The sequence below is a fragment of the Acomys russatus genome, chromosome 6 (assembly GCF_903995435.1).
Source record: "Acomys russatus chromosome 6, mAcoRus1.1, whole genome shotgun sequence".
Taxonomy (NCBI): Eukaryota; Metazoa; Chordata; class Mammalia; order Rodentia; family Muridae; genus Acomys; species Acomys russatus.
In genome coordinates, this window is record NC_067142.1 from 14,967,633 (window position 1) to 14,985,802 (window position 18,170).

General features: G+C 37.3%; 1 protein-coding gene across 1 annotated transcript in view; it reads right to left on the bottom strand.

Moving 5' to 3' along the window:
* The window catches only part of Cntnap5 (contactin associated protein family member 5), a 951,234-nt gene that overhangs the window by 271,971 nt on the left and 661,093 nt on the right, over positions 1–18,170 (bottom strand). The window lies entirely within an intron of this gene.

Genomic DNA, 18,170 nt, shown 5'->3' on the forward strand with positions numbered 1-18,170 from the left:
TCAACTATCTCACATAAAATGGTACAGCATTTGCATATTATATACACTTACCTTATACTTTAGATCATCCAATATTGCTTTCTATATGTAATAAAACACAAATTCTATGTAAATAGTTTTTATACAGTATTGTGTAAGAAAATTTGACAAGGACTAAATGCCTATGCAAGTTCATTACAAACACAGTCCCAGAGATAATTTTTTAAAGAACTTTTAAGTATCAGAATGAAAATAACAGCTACAGATAATAAGTATGTGTAAAACAACACATCATTATAGAGGATGTAAGCACAATCATCTGGGTATTAACTCTTAACTCTTAAGTGACAATACAAAAATGTTGGTCATTCTGGCATAGGCTTGTAATTCCAGTGTAGAGAGAGGTGGATGACTGGGTCTTGTTGGCCATACAGCCTAGCCTATTCAGAGAGTGTCAGGGCAATGAGAGTTTTTTCAAAGGAACAAAAAGGGGTTGGAAAGATGGCTCATGAAGTCAGAGTACATTTATCTTGCAGGGGACCCAAGTTCAGGTCACATAATACAGATTAGGTGTTCACAACCACATATGACTCTATCTTTCAGGATCCAGTTCTCTCTTCTGGCTCCCACACACAGTTACACTCTCGTGCACAGATACCCCAATACAGATACACACTTTCTTATTTCCAAATGAAAAAACAAAAGATGAATGACATCTGAGAAATGAGACCTGAGGTTGTCCCTTGGCCTCCAAATACATGCAAACATACATGCACATAAACAAAGATTGTGATTGTTATTCTTGGTTGTCAACTTTACTATATCTGGAATTAGCTAAAACCAAAGCAGCTGGGTACACGTGTAAGGGATTTTTCTTAACTAAATCATATGAAGTAGAAATATCCACCCTTTAACTCAGATGTTTTGAGGTGAGATAATCCATGGGCCACACATTCTGGAGGCAGCCTATATAATGGACATAGAAGGTAGAAGGTTTTCCTCTTTACCTGCCGGTCCTCATTCTGACTGGAAAGTTCATTTGTGGCATTAGAACCTACGTCTTAGGGATTGTGGCATTTACTGAAAAACATCAAAGGTGTCCAACTTCAGGGACTACAGTATTCTGGGACTTTCTGTTGGTAGACAGCTATTGTTGGACTATCTGGACAACAGTCCATAAGCCTCTCTAATATATACTATATTTACACATTCTGTCAGTACTTCTGAATAACCATGACTAATACAAAAATCATATACAAATACAAACAAAAGTTATCTGGAAATTGTTATACTGAATGAATGCAAGGACATTAGGCTTGTTCAATAAGTACAAAACAGCAAAATGAGGACAAATGTAAAATGTGGGTAAGAAAGACAAATTTGGGTTTAAAGGTAGAGAGATTTTCACTTGAAATCCACTTTTGCCAGCATAAAACTTAGACTGGTCATTTCAGTGTTGTAGTCAATTAAAACATGCAATAATACAACCAGGGTGGCAGTGCCCACTACACAGGCAGGCTACAGGAATGCTAATACAGAACAGAAACCAATACCATTAAGTTGCAGGACCAGCTGGAAGGTGACTCAGCAGCTAATACCACCTACTTTTCCTCCAGTGGTCCCCTGTTCAGTTCCCCGTACCCAAGTATCATGGTGCATCAACACCTATAGTTCCAATTGCAGGGGATCCAATACTCTCTCTGGCCTCCAATGAAACTACACTCAACAGTACACATACCCACACACAGACACTCAGGAATAAACATTTAAAAAAATAGATCTTAAAGTTGAAATGTACTACTGTGTGGAGTATGTTGAACACTGTTGTGATAACTTGGAGGAAAACATTTACTTCAACTTCACATGCAATTTACTTCTGAGTATCCTCAGGGGATTAAAACAGGGGAGGAAACAGGAAGGTGTGTAATTCATTTGCCATCAGAAAATTTTCCTCACATAATTGCAACATTATTCTTCATAGATTTAAAGAGCCAAAAAGGAACTGAGCAGAGAAATCATGTGGTTTCTTCCCTCTTATACCCTCTTAGTTTTGCAAATGGGGAAACAAAGTCCATAAAGAAAACCAATAACCCACAGCATTTCTTTTACAGAACACTGACAGGAAAACATGCTAACAAGCCAAAGGCAACTGTTGTTATTGACTGTAAATGGGAGGACTAGGGTCATTGTTGTGGTTTTCATCTAAAATAAAATGGAAAGAGCTGACTGCTTGGATGTACTGTACTAATTCTTCCCAGCAATTCTTTCTATGACCTGCAAAAAGTTCTTTCATCTCCCTACATTTCAGTTTCAGTATATTAGATGAAGGAAGATAGAAATTGTTTGGTTTGGTTTTAATACTTTCCTAAAGATTTTCCAACTTGAGAATATTATCATAACACCCAATGAGATTATTCTCAGCAACTATAAGTTATGCTAAGAATAATTCAATAAACCAACTAATTGATAACCACATGTTCTCAGAGAAACATGTGCTTTGCTATTTTAAAATAGAATTGCACTTCTGTAAAGTCTAGTGAAAAAATTTATTCCATTGAATTTACCCTATGAGCATATACAGGGGGAAGAGGTCCCTCTCATACACAGTCATAGTGGAGGGGAGTAAGTGGAAAATGGGAGGGATGGAGGAATGGGAAGATACTAAGGATGGGATAACAATTGAGAAGTAATGTGAATAAATTAATAAAATATATTTAAAAAGAATTTTAGGTCTCAAAAAATAGCACAAACTCATATTGTTAAAGTTGTTAAGAGAATATTCACCTAACTCTAAAAATGTTGTTAATATCCTTTTTAGTTATGGTATCTAGAACTCAAGACCACCATAATAGAGATGGCACCACCCATAATGGGTAGGGCACTCCTCATCAATGACTAATTAAGAAAATGTCCTACACATTTGCTTACAACTTAATCATATGGAGGATCCATGCTCTCTGATGATTCTGGCTAGTGTCAAGTTGACATGAAACTAGCAAGTATGAGATGCTATAAATGAGATATAGTAATGGATAACTTTGAAACAGCTGTGATATTTCTAAGAAGGTTTATGAGTATTATATTACATGAGGTTCATTAAATAAGAATAGAGGGGAGAAGGAAGGGATAGGGTTACCCCACAGAGAGAGAAGAGAGACAGAGGAGGATAGAAAGGAGATAAGAGGTAAAAGAGGATAAGAGGGTAAGAGCAATGTGTATTTTTAAGGTATATTGATGTAGTTATGCTACTGCCCCACATGCTAGAATATATTTCAGACATTATATATTATTTTTACAAACATTATAGGCCCAATTACATTTTAAATATTATTCAGTGAAATCAGGCTCTCAGTGAGACTTAGGATGATGTTTCATTTGTGTCATTTTGGTTTTCAAGTTATGAAGGGTATAGAAGCAAAGGTGTTCTTCCAACCAGATCTCTAGACATTCTACTTGGTTGCTTTGGCTCTCATTTCAGAAACTATAAATTGTTTACATACAGAGACAATTTAATTTTCTTTCAAATTTCCCCCATTACATCTGATTAGTACTATTATTATGATTATTATTATTAAAAATAGTAATTACAAATGCTACCTACTGTTCATCTGTTGCCATGGGGATTACCACTCAGAATGAATAATAAACAAAAGAAAGTTATTTTAAGAGATAAAGAGACAAGAAATAATTCTGACTATTAAAGCTACATTCTGCTTAAATATCTGTCTGCTTGTGGAGCCAAAAAACAAAACAAAACAAAACAACAACAACAAAAATCCCCAAAAATCTACCTCAAATACTGTAGGTTTTTTTCACAACACTTCTAAAGAAGAACCATCTACAGATTGCCAATGCCCCAAATTAGTGCATCAGTGCATTTTAATGAAAAATATTTTTAAATGTTTAAGAAATTAGAAAGGAAAATTTAAAATCCATAGAAGCAACTGAAATTGAAAGTAAAACTTAGCAGATCTTCTGGGACACAGCTATGGCAATCTATTCTTAGAGAAAATTGTATAATGACATGGGAAAATCAGATCTAAGGTAAGCAACCTAATGATGCCCCTTAAATCCTTAGAAAAACAAGAAGCAAATCACAAACCCAGTGGAAAGCAAGAACAATAAATGTTAAGGTGGAACATAGTGAAATAGAGACACAAGAAAATATAGGACATCAATCAATCAAAGTTGAGACTTTGAAAAATTGTTAAGTTTGATAAACCCAGACAGACAGACTTAGAAAGAAGACCATTTTATCAACATCCAAGATGAATAGGGAATTATTAGAGTCTTTTCCAGTTAAGTCCTGATCATGTTACTGTTAATACAAGTCCAGGAACCTATGTTGTAGGACCCACCTTCCCTTCAACCTTTATAATGGGAAGGATGACAATTGGTGTAAAGCAATTTCCACCTTCTTTAAAAGCCACAGAGTTCTGTAAAGAGCTGTTATTTCTCCCAAGAGTACCAGCCCAGCTGCTTGGGGAGGAATGCATATCTGTCTGTTGTTCCTATCACAACCAGATGCTTTTAGAACAGGGCTTCTCTGTTTGTGGGAACATTCATTACCAGTTCCAGGCCACAGCACTCCTTGCGTTAGCTGTGATGTACACAGTATAACATCCATCATCCCTCTTCTACCTGACTGTGGTGGCCACATTTATGACTTCTAGACAACCTACTTGACTGTGATTTATCCTCTCAGTTCACTCTAGCCTTCTCTTTATAGGTAGCATTTATGAGGAGTTATTTTTCTTTTTCTCTGGTTTTAAAGCAGATAGCATGATCAAAGAGATCCAGGAAATCTGTTTTATGGTCTAACAAGTTGGTGGATTAGATGCCACATATACTGAATCATATTTGGTAGCTATGAAATTAAAAAAATGTTATCTGTCTAGGATATGCAGGGCTTTTTTTAGTGACATTCTCCAGTGTGGCATGAGGGCTACAAGGTGAATAAATACTGTAGACCCTGATCTCAAGAGTGTATAGATGGGTGCTGAGGTTTAGTTCAGTTAGTTATATGCTTACCTAGCAAGAAAGAATACTTGGATTTGATCTGCATCCCCACATAAACGATATAAGATGATATATCCCTGTAATTTTTGTACTTAAATAGGGACTCATGAGTATCAGGAATTCACAACCATCCTCAGCTACATAGTGAGTCCAAGGCCATCTTGTATACATGAGACCATACCTAAAAAATTGGTTGGCTGAAGGTAGAATTTTTTTTATATTGCTTTCCCATTGAGATGCATATCTAGTATAGCAAATGGAGAGGCTAGAGGACTGATCTTAACGTTTTATCCTTGTAGCTTGCATAGACAAGAATACTTTCAAGCCAAATTATAAATTGTATTTTGTGAAAAAAAAAACAGTGATGCTGTGGGCGGTTCTTGCAGTCGTCTTACAAGTGTTCATTTTCTCTCTGTCTAGAGACCTTTTCATGGTCTCTTGTCACTTAGACTGATCATAAGCAACTATTTTTTTAAAGAATACTTTAAAAGAGGGTGGAGATATGTCTTGATAGTGAAGATATATTGCTATTCTTACAAAAGATCCAGGATTAATTGCCAGCACACACATGTAGATTTGCAACGATCTGAAAGTCAAGTACCAGGGGATTTGGAAGCCTCTTTTGGCCTCCACAGATGGCAGGTATGCCCATGGTACATGTACACAAATACAAAAAAAAACTTCTCATGCCAATAATATTAAATAAATAAAACATTTGAGCAGTGTTAGTGCAGGCCTTTGGAAGGCAGAAGCAGGCACATAATATTTGTTAGTTCATGGCCAGCCTGGTCTACAGAGTGAGTTTCATAACCACCAGAGATACACAGAAATCCCCTGTCTCAACATAAATAGCAGACTGCCAATAAGAGACTTGATACCCTAGCATCATATTCAGGGGAGGAGGTCCCCCTTAGTCACAGTCATAGGGAAAGGGAATGGGGTGAAAGTGGGAGAGAGAGAGGAATGGGAGGATGCATGAGCTGGGATAGCAAATGAGATGTAATATAAATTATTTTAATTTTCAATAAAAATGTGTTTAAAAAAAGAAATTAAAAAACATTTATTTGTTTATTTGTTTATTTATTTATTAAGTATGTGTGCCCATCTGTGTTCAGGTAAATGTATAGGCACCCACATGCAACAATGCATTTATGAAGGTCAATGGGATTGAGGTTACATCCTTAAATATGTACAAAGGCCTTTACTCCCTGAGAAAACTGGTTGGCATTTAGCCGAGAATGACCTTGAATTTCTGACCATTTTGTCTTTTTCTCTTCAGTGCTGGTCTCAGATATACTTTACCACTACTTGATTTACGCATCAAGAACTGGGGATGGTACTCAGGGCTTCTTACTAACGAGGTAAGCACTCTACAAACTGAGCATCATTTCTAGTCCTTGACTTAGAAGTTTCTGTGTGGTCATGGAAGAATATTGTGGCAGACCTTATTTAGGTCCAGTTTGAAGACGAAAACAGCTATTCACTCAAATTTACTTCCAGTTTCAACATGTGTCATTTTTACTATTGAGTGGTGGTAGTCTTGACCCTTAATCTTTTACAACCTCTCTTTCTACAGATGAAAATATGAAAGGATCCCTTTTTTACATTTTACCATGTGAGTTAAATGAGATAAACTCTCTGAATGTATAACCCAGGACTCTCAGAATGAATACTGTTTCATAACCCTCCATTTAGACATGTGAAGATATTAATATCATTCCACAGAACTTTCTGAGACTCTGTCAAGTGCAAAGTATTTGTCTTCATCTAAAGAAATGGTAGCAAAGGGTACCATTTACACTTGCCTTTCTAAGACCAAAAGAAGACAGGTCATTTCATCACTGCCTCCTCTCTCTCTCTCTCTCTCTCTCTCTCTCTCTCTCTCTCTCTCTCTCTCTCTCTCTCTCTCTCTCTCTTTATCTGTTTGATTGATTGTCTTTGTCTCTTTGCCTCTCTGTCTTTCTCTGTATTATATGTATTAGATGAGTATCTATGCACATGGTTGATTAGAGTTGGTATTCTCAACTGTTTTCCTCTTTACCTACCAAAGCATGGTTTCTCACTGAACATGGAATACACTAATTAAGCTATTACATGCAAATTTTTTTCCTAGTGACTCTGAATATCAGACTATGGAGTGCTAGAACTAAAGATGTGCCACCACAACTGCCAAGCTTTCTCATGTAAATCCTGGGACTCCAAACTTTGGTCCTTACATATACATGCCAAGCTTCTCATATGCTAAACCATCTCCCATCCTCAAGACAGCTGTTTCTAACATATGTCTACCTGTCTATTCTGCTTATTCTCTGATTCTGGAGAAGACCACAAGAGAAAATCTCAGAGACAGTAAAATTAATTCACTTTTCAGTTGACACTCATTCTTCCAAGCCTATCACAATATAAATGACATTGTGTCTGTTACATGTCATACTGTGTGGGTAGCCTTTCTAACTCATAAGGTCTCTTTCATACGAATTAAAATAGGAAGAAAAAAGCTACATATGCTATAATAGAAAAGAGTGTCTCATAAACCCTTTTCTAACACTTTGCCATAGTGTAACTTCCCCTGCTGTAATAACATATCCTGACAAAAGTAAAATAGGGAAGGAAGATTTTATTCTGACTCACAGTTCAAGGCTATAGGAGAGCATTGTAGGGAAGCAATGGTAGCAGGAAAGTGAAGTACCTGGCCACATTGTACCCACAATCAGGAACCAGGGAGTGATCAATGCTTTTGTTTGGCTCACTTTACCATTTTTATACATCAAAGCCCAGGGGATGGTGACACCAACAGTGGATGAGCCTCCTCATCTCAATAACTTAATCAAGATAATCTTCCATAGCCATACCCAGAGACTAGGCTAAACTAATCAATCCTTTACCCCTGTGCCTAGAGACTTGAGTCTTAGATGATTCTAGATCCTGTCAAGATAATAATTTCTAACCACCAGCCACTCTACTCCCAAAACAGTTCTATGACTCACCACAAACCTAAGATATCAGGATCCTTCCCTGGCTTTTTATGATCTCAGCACTATAACTTGCAATCAGAAGAATAACACTTGGTTTTTAAAAGGCCTTTGCTTATATTCTTGACAGTTACCTTTTGAACATAACAGTACCCTGGGAAAAGGCAAATGCCCATTAGTAGATACCTGGCTGAATAAAGGGTTCTTAGCTGACATAGTGCAGTACAAGGAAGCCAGAGTAAAGTATGGCATTTCAACGGATCTAAACTGCTTTCTCTTGTATACTGTCAAGTGGCCAATATAAGTACCAATGCAGAAAGAGGATGCTAATCATTGTGCTTTAGCAAGTGAGAAGATGAACACACAGAAAAAATATAAAATAGCATAAACATATATCCAGAGGTGATGAACAAAAATAGATTGAATGTAACAAGAGAGGGAGATTTCTCTGACCAGTTATGGTGTGAGTTTGGTATTTTGACTTTTCACCTTTTTTTTTTTTTTTTTTTTGGTTTTTCGAGACAGGGTTTCTCTGTGTAGCCTTGGCCATCCTGGACTCACTTTGTAGACCAGGCTAGCCTCGAACTCACAGCGATCCGCCTGCCTCTGCCTCCCGAGTGCTGGGATTAAGGGTGTGCGCCACCACACCCGGCTGACTTTTCACTTTTATCAGATTAGGAAACATCTAAAAATTAGTTTACTCCTAGGTGTGTCTGTGAAAGTGTTTCCAGAGGTGATTGAGACTCTAGTCTCCAGGCACTGAAGTAAAGGATTGACTGCTTTGATTGCTATCATTCATAGTTTTTAACATTAAAACATTTTAACTTCTCACATAAATGAAATCAAATGGATGAAGCAAGTGTAAGTCTGACTACAGAATATTAACTGGTAAAATCTCCTAAATCAACATTAAGATGTTAAAACAAATCACAGAACTAGCCAAAAATTAAATGATGTAATTTTGATGACAGTGTTTTTTATAATAGTAAACTTTTGGCATAATATAATCTAAGGATGAAAGGTAAATAATGCTCAAGGAAGTTTTTAAAATGAGTCTGTTATTGGTCCTGATGCTATAGATGTGGTTCTAAGCCTTTTTGGTCTATATTGTAGAATGGAGTAAATGAAAAAGTATATTGATGTTATGGGACAAGTCTCACGGGGGGGGGGGGGCATATGAGGAAGAAACCACAATCAAAGAAATACTAATGATTTTGAGTTTACATCACTGGCAGCTTCACTGAACTTGTAACATAGACCCACATACCCATGCACATGTAATTCTTCACTGTGCTCTTTGAAAAAGAAAAACAAAACTCACTGTGATGATCAAGCCTATTATCTAGAACTTGATTTCCAAGTCTTCATAATAAGGAATATACATTGTCAGGAAAACAGCTGGATCTGCTGTATAATAGGATAAATTCAATGTTACATTTTGTAAGTTTGGATCTCTTGTTTGTAATGATTTATATTTTCAGGATATAGTGGACAAGGCTCTTAGCATGTCAGAATGAGGTTTCTGACTGTGTGAATTGAGGCTCTCAATTAACCTCCATGTGGCTGGTGCTATGCTGTAAGCTGGTGTCTAAGACTGTGTAAAAAGGTAAAAGGTCAACTGTGCACCAGCACTCACCTCTCTCTGGTTCCTGACTGCAGAGGCAATGTATGCAGCCATCTCTTACTCCTGATATGATGCACTCTCAACCTGAAATTTCCCCAGACCAGAAGCTCTGGTACTTCACTGCCTGAAATTCAGTCCCATATACCGAGTTCATGTGTAGAGCAAGGCTACAATTTGCAGTTTGCAAATGAGCTCTGGTCCAGACTCTGGCGACTGGGTTTCCATCCTCTGTGGGCCAGTGAATGAATAGAAGCCAGACCCACCTATGATCTGCACTGTGTGGACCCCGCTCACCTAGTTATCTCCAGTTCTTGTGGTCTGTGGTTCTCTGCAAGGTCCCTAGTCTTCTCCCTGTAGATCAGATACAGTAATTTTTTTGTGTTCCACCATCTTGGAATTTCTTCTTCTTCTTCTTCTTCTTCTTCTTCTTCTTCTTCTTCTTCTTCTTCTTCTTCTTCTTCTTCTTCTTCTTCTTCTTCTTCTTCTTCTTCAACTTCTCCAATTCACAAAATTTCAGCAAAAGTAGGATTTGGGGACTGGAGAGATGGCTTTGTGGTTAAAAGCTCTAGCTGAGGACATGAGTTTGACACGCAGCAGCCACAGGTGGCTCACAACAACTACTCAGTTTATGGGTGCCATTCCTAGGACCTTTTTCTTTAGACTATCAGAACCCAGATTGGCAATTGGTTATCAGTAGTTGCATAATCCACTATGTATCAAAATTAACATCCTTTTCAGGGGTTACCTCAAGAAAACTTCCTCCTGGCCTACAGGTTAATGGGAATGACTGTAGTTTACAGCGCCAGTGAATTTGCTCTGAGTTGTCAGTACTGTTTAATTCCTCAGTCTGTACTTTCTTATATTTCCTCCAAAATATATGTCACAACAATTAAAGGAAAACAAATATAAAGTCTCTGCAGAGATGGCTGACTTAGTAAAGTGCTTGCTACGCAAGCATAAAGACTCAAGTTTAGACTTCTAGAATCAGTATTGGGTAGGCAGAAATAGATTGACGTGAGCTGACTGGACAACCACCCAAGGTGAACTGATGAGGTTCAGGTACAGTTAGAGACTCTGTCTCAGAAACTAACATTCAATGGCCTAAAGAAGCTCTTAATCTTGACTTTTGGTTTATGCATTTTAATAAACATATGTATGCTCATCCACATAAGCATGATCACACATACACACCTATGTACCTCTAACTTTTATGCTCATGTTTAATATATACATGTATATATGTATATATGTATATATACATATATCATATAACATACATAAAGAGACAGACAGAGTAGAAAGACAGATATAGAGGAAAATAGATACACACACACACACACACACACACACACACACGGGAAGAGAAATGAGAGGAGAGAGAGAGAGAGAGAGAGAGAGAGAGAGAGAGAGAGAGAGAGAGAATAAAAAGAAAGGAGAAGTTTTGGAAATAAAGAATTTCTAGATTGAAAACAAACAACGTGTCTTGAAAATCAAATCCCAAACATGAGGAGTCTTAAATTTTTGAATGAAAATACTCAACAAACAGAAGATACATTTGTACGTATAATGCCAAAATAGTTTCTTGTGATTCACAGTAATTATACTATATAATCATCAGAGTAAACCTGCAAACAGGGGTTGCATCTTCTTCACACTGCTGCTTAGGAAATGGTGCGATCCCCAATGTGAAATGCAGATCACTGCACATCAGGCTCATAGCCATTCTACAAATAACAGTTGTTTTTAGTACAAAATCAGCTCAGGGGCTGGGGACATGGCTCATTAGGTAAACAGTACCTGTTGATCAAGCTGAGGGCGTAATTTTATATCCCCAGTGTCCACATAAAAATCCATGCATGACCATCTGTGCTTATAACTGCAGCATTGTGGAAAGGAGAGTCGGGGGGGTGTTGGGGTCTTACTAATCAACAGTTAATTTCCAAGTTCAAGAGAGGCCTTCTCTATACATATTTCTGTTTCCTGATCTCTGTGCACATATATGGGGAAATGTGCTCATACATATGTGTATGCATATACACACACACATATAAACACAAACCTCCTCACACATACACAAAACCTGACTCAAAATGCAGCTTTTCAAAGACACCTTGAATGACCAAGTTTCTTTATCTCTTTATATACATTTCCTACTGGTTTCTCTTTCTGTGCTACCAATGGCTTCCTACTCTATTTACCAAACTGGGTCTAAAATATCTGGGTAATACACCAGGCTTCTCTTAAAAAATTTTGAACAGAATAGATTTATTCACTTTGTGATTTTGTTGCTAAACTCAGGCATAATAAGATATAGTTTGTTTGAGATATTTTGCATAATTGACTTAAGGAATGATCCATAAAATACTAAACCCATAAAAATAAATGATGAAGTAAATAACTAAGAATTAGAAATACATAATTTATTGAGTAGAGTCTACAACTCCAATGTCAAAGTCATGCTTAACTTTACACTGAGAATAGGATCAACTTTAATAGCAATTGAGAGAGTCACAAAATAATCTGAGGTATAGGGAGATGGCTCAATTGATAAAATGCTTTCCTCACCAGTACAAATACCAGAGATTCATCAGTAGAAACTTAGATGTAAAGCCAGGCATGATAGTACTGGGTTGAAACAAATAAGACAACCCTAGAGTGTCTGGCCAGTTGGTCCAGGTGAATTAGTAAGCGTAAGACCAACAAGTAACTATATTTCTTGTTCAAAAACAAAAGTAGGTGGCACTCAGAGAACAACATTCAAGGTTTTCTTCTGTCCTCCACATAGAGGCATACACAATAGACACACAGAGACATAGACACACAGACATACACACATACACACACACACACACACACACACACAGAAAGTATATTTTTAAATTTTAATTTAATTTAAATATTTAATTTATTTGTATTTATGAGTTTTGTAAGGAAATAAATAGGATTTATTCACTGTGTGATCATTAGTGCCAAGCACAAACAACCTTAGCATGTAATTTTCATAAATTAATTTCTACATAATTGAGTAATGCATAAATAACTGAGCACATAAAAAATATATGATGGAGTAAATAAATAAAAGATTTGGCAAATAGATAAATAGATGAGAGATTAATAAAGAATTTGAGAAATTTGTGGGCTAATAGAGAGATAAATTATGAAAGAATTATAAGCCCAGTGTCAGGAAATCTTGAGAGCTAAGGCTTCCCCTCCTCACTAATCTCCTCCAGTGTTCTTGGACTCAACAGGCCCTGCTAAATGGATGTGTGAAAGGAATTTCTCTAAGTGGCTGTTAAAATTTTTGGCAATTTGAAGGTGATAATGCTTTAATTTCAGGGTAATGCCACAGCTTTATGACTTAGTACTTTACTTAATAGCTCAATTTAGCAAGAGATTATGCCTTCTTCTGCTAGCCCAGAGAGATCACTTCAAAGCAGAGGCTTCTACAAATTGCACTAAGATCCACTGCAGGACTTAGCTTGAGATACCAGCCTTCTGGAAGCCCTGTCAGGACCATACTTCTGGCAACAGCATGATACATAAAATGCTACCTCTTTTATCTGGTGGATGGCTGTTTTTTAGCTCTTCAGAGAACCCTTCATTACAGAAATCAACTGTCCCTCGGAAATACAAGCCACAATATAAATTGGAATGACATAAAGATACAGCAACACTAATATTATTCCAAGTGATTAAACTGCAAGTGAGCCACAGCACACACATCACTCATGAGTGGATCACCACCAGTAAACCAGCTTTGAAACTTCTCTCAGGATGAGCTAAACACACTGTCCATGAAGACTGGTCTTGCTATTTGGGTGCATCAGTGTGAAGATGTGAGAACTGTCCTTATCCCATCATCTGATAAGATGCTCAGAATACTGTGTAGACTTATTTTGTCCTTTGAATTTTTATATTTTTTTATTATAATTATTTTCTGTGAATCAAAATCAAGACCCTTGTTCAATATACTTTAGTCCAGTTTCTTGTGTATAGCTGGCTTTTTCTTGCTACTTACAGAAAAGGTTTCAGGATTATTCAATATAAAGTATTCACTAATAATTGGGAACATGCCCAAAAGGAGATTGGGATAGATGCGAAGACACCCTACTGAGAATCTAGGTATGAGAAATATGGGAGTTGCAAAAATAGAAGGACCCACAGGGTCCTGGAAACCTACAAGAAGAACATCGTTTTGGGTGGATTGGGGTCCAGGAGCGTCTGCTCAAACTATTGCACTAACCAAAGACAAAATAGGCAGTAAACACCAAAGCCCTACTCTGATCTACCCAATGAACAGGACAGCCTCCACAGTTATGTGGAGACCGGGGACTGACTCTGACATGAACTCTGGTGCCCCATATTTAATCACCTCCCCTTGGTGGGGAGCCCTGATGGCACTCAAAGAAAGAATAAACAGGCTACCAAGATGAGACTTGATAGCCTATGACCATATAGTGGGGGAGGAGTTCCCTCTCGGTCTTAGACCTAGGGGAGGGGAATAGGGTAAAAGCAGGAAGGAGGGAGGAATGGGAGGAAACAAGTAAGAGGATAACAATTGAGTTGTAATCTGAATAAATTAATAAAATTAAAATTAAAAAAATAAAATAAAGCTGAAGCTTTATTAACAATGCCCACCTGGTTCTCTCTGTCTCTCTCTGTCTCTCTCTCTCTCTGATTGTATGTGTAAATTTACACATGGTGGCATGTGCACATGTATGGTGACAATAAGCAGATAGGGTTTTCATTAATAGTATTCCATCTTGGTTTATGAGACAGTCTCTCATTGAATTCAGATCCATTGATCAGCTATATTGTTGAGGCAATGCTCTCCAGGGATCTGCTTTTACCCATTATCTAAATCTGATATTACACATTCTCACTTTTACACTGGTTTCTATGTAGTTGGCAGGGACTCAAACTCGGTTTTTGTGTTTAAACAGCAGGGGACATTTCATATTGGGCCTTCCTCAAGACTCAATGTCAAAATTGTTTCTATATTTCCAGTGGCACTTTGGCTAGAATAGTAACTCAACACAAACAAATACAGCCTAATATAAGAGAGCTTGTTATAGGCCTTCTGTGACAGAAAACACTGCACTTAGAGCAAGTGCTTCCACTCTAGCAGGTGTAATTGCTCTCCTCTTTTTAGTACTCATAGCATTATTCTGGAAATGTTCTAGCTCCTTTGAAGATGAGCGATTTCATAGGTAGATATATCTAAGTAGATATTCAATATATGGTCTCAACTCAAAGGACAATTTTTGACAGCAGTACTGTGTGTGTGTGTTTCTCTCTCTCTCTCTCTCTCTCTCTCTCTCTCTCTCTCTCTCTCTCTCTCTCTCTCTCTCTCTCTCTCTCTCTCTCTCTCTCTCACTCTCTCTTTGTGTGTGTGTATATATACATGTACACATGTATGCATGTGTGTGTGTATTCCAGAGAATAACCTTGAGTACTGTGTCTTAGGAACAAGTCACTCATTGCCCTCTGACTAGCTGATTGAGTTATATTTGTTGGCTACTGAGACCCGAGGGATTCACCTGACTCTGTCTCTCCAGTACTAGGATTATAACCATGTGCCAGCAGAGTTGATTTTTTGCAAGTGCCAGCAAAAAGTTGCATTACACATGCCATGAAACAAACAACTTACTTTGATTTTTACCATTTGTCCAACACTATAAGCATACTCAAACTGTGAGGAAAAAGTAATGTCCATGTGTATCTTCTTATGTTCTCAATTATTTTCATTCACCTTATACTGACAGACATGTGTGGAGCCAATGAGTACACCACAGCCACTGCTCTCACTTCAGGAAGCAAGGCTAATGACTGAGGCCAAACTGTGTGGACATAGTTTATCCTTGCAGTCAACACCGGAATGATAATCTATTACTTCAACCACACTTCACATTATAGCTAGAAATATTGGAGAGACCTTCGTCACAATATCTTGTCTACTCCATTATGCATGCTTTGATAAGTTTTAATGAAAAGAGGCTGCTGATGAGCAAAATCGAATTGGAGAACCATAACAGCCTGGTGTAGCATTGGGAAATTCTAATGGAGGCTTGGATATGGATTATGAACTGTTTGAGAATAAAAAACAAGTTTTGATTTAGAAATCTGCCTAAATATCTTCTGCAAATTCTCTGTACTCCTTTTCTATTGCTCTACATATATGAAACTGGCATTGCCTCTGTTGTGATAGGGATGGAATGTGTTTTGACAGTGGCTCTACACAAACAATGTTTCACATAAATATGCAATTTACTAAAAAGGAAAATGCTTCTTCTGGGCAATAAATATATTGTAATAGAAGGCAAAGTATCTGTTAACAATAAAAAATTTATAAATTCACTACAAACTGAGTTCTAAGGAAAATATTTTAAAATTGCACAAACTGACTGTAAGCTGGGGTATGAACTAAGTGTGGTCAGAGATTCCCACTCTTCCAAATGGGCTCCATCCTTAGAAATTTTCCCCAGAAAGCTTCTCCCCAGACTTCTCTAGTCTTGAAAATAGAATGACCATTTAGAACAGGTAGAGACTTTATTGTTTTATCTCTTATGCTAAGAATGTTATATAGCATTCCATCATGTGGACAATTGTGAGTAGAAGTGAGGGTTGATACTATAATCACAACATAACATCAGATCACTGTTTCGATTGCTTGGTTTAGAAAAAAATGGAACTTCATGAGTGTGATGATTAATCATAGCTGCAAATTTGGCAGGCTTCAGTATTACAGAGGACCTTTAAGAAATCACACAACGACGTTAAGATATAGAATAAGGTTGTGAAAAGACCCACTGTAAATGTGAGTGGCACTATTATGTGGGCTGGGGTCGCATTGAGAACGGAAAGGAGAACATCAGCATCCATCTCCCTCTGCTCCCTGACTATGGATGTAATGTGACAAGGTGCTTGATATTTATACTGTCATGCTTGCTCTAAAATGTTGGCCTATATCTCCAAACTCTGAGACAGAATAAAGCCTGCCTTTCTTACTTTGCATTGCCATGTGTCTTGTCATATCACTAAATGAAGTAATTATACCAGGATATATCCTGAGATTTTCATATTAATCTTAAGAGAAAATCACTTTTATTATCTTCATTTTCTGATAAGGAAACAAAATCTAGAATGGTTAAATGACTTGACCAAATGTGCATGACTATAGTGTCCAGTCATTCGGATTTAAACTCCAGTGCAACTCCAAAACATGTATCACTCTCATGTTTGAAGATGAAAGGCATTGGGAAAGGCTGCGTAATAAATAAATTTCAGAAGGAAATGAAAAACAGGGAAGCATGTTTGACTTCTGGACTTAGAATTGAATTGCAAATCTTAAAAATGATATATAACCAGTTAATACTGAATACTAAGGCTGTTTTCAAAGCTCCTATCTGTTATGAACTTAAAGGGAAAGGGCTTTAGTCTAAGATACATTACATAATGTAGAAAAGCATAACAGAAGAAAGGGAGAAATGAAGCTTGAACTTGATTTCACTTTGCTTAGTACAGTAGAATCAATAAAGTAGAAAAAGTATGACCAAAGATTTGTCACAAGTTGTATTTGCCTACTTTTCCTTGATTAAACAAGATGCATGTGGTAGGGTGGTCTCTGCAGAGATTTATTTAAGACCACAGGTTAGGAGGCTCAATATGAAGCTGCACAGCATCTACTCAGGTAAAAGCAAAGAACTTCAGAAGGAGGAGGCTTATGTAAGAGAAAGGGATTATGTGCTAATACAGGAATCTAAAAAGACTAAGAGGTCAGTCTTGATCATTCATGAAAACAATCTCGTGAGAATTACCCAGGCTTGCAGTGATCTGTGTCAATCAAATGGCAAAAAGACAACCCATAGGAAGGCAGATTCCACTCAAGCAATGAAGTGCTCATATTATCTTTCTCTCATATAGCATGGAGCCTTTTTAAAGGAATTTGCTTAAATTTTTTTCTGGTAGAATTAACAGACATGATATTTGTAGATTCCAATTAAAATCCCTAGGATGGCTGAATTCAGTAATTGGCAACCATTCCACAACATATCATACATATTACTCAGCAGTAGGCATTTGTCTCCTTAGCCTTCCCTTGTAGCCAAAACACCTCTTTTATGGAAAGCATGGACCAGGAACAATTTTCATCTAAATGCTTTAGAAAGCATAGGACAAGTACACTTACTGAATTAGAATTTCCTGAGCTAGAGCATCTTCTGGGTATATTCCAAGGAGTGGAATAGCTGGGTCTTGAGGAAGCCCTATTCCCATTTTTCTGAGATAGCACCAGATAGATTTCCAAAGTGGCTGTACTAGTTTGCATTCCCACCAGCAATGAAGGAGTGTTCCTCTCTCCCCACATCCTCGCCAGCATGTGGTGTCACTTGAATTTTTGATCTTAGCCATTCTGATGGGTGTAAGATGGAATCTCAGAGTTGTTTTGATTTGCATTTCCTTGATGACTAAGGAGGTTGAGCATTTCTTTAAGTGTTTCTCAGCCATTTGATATTCCTCTGTTGAGAATTCTCTGTTTAGTTCCAAGCCCCATTTCTCAATTGGGTTATTCGGTTTGG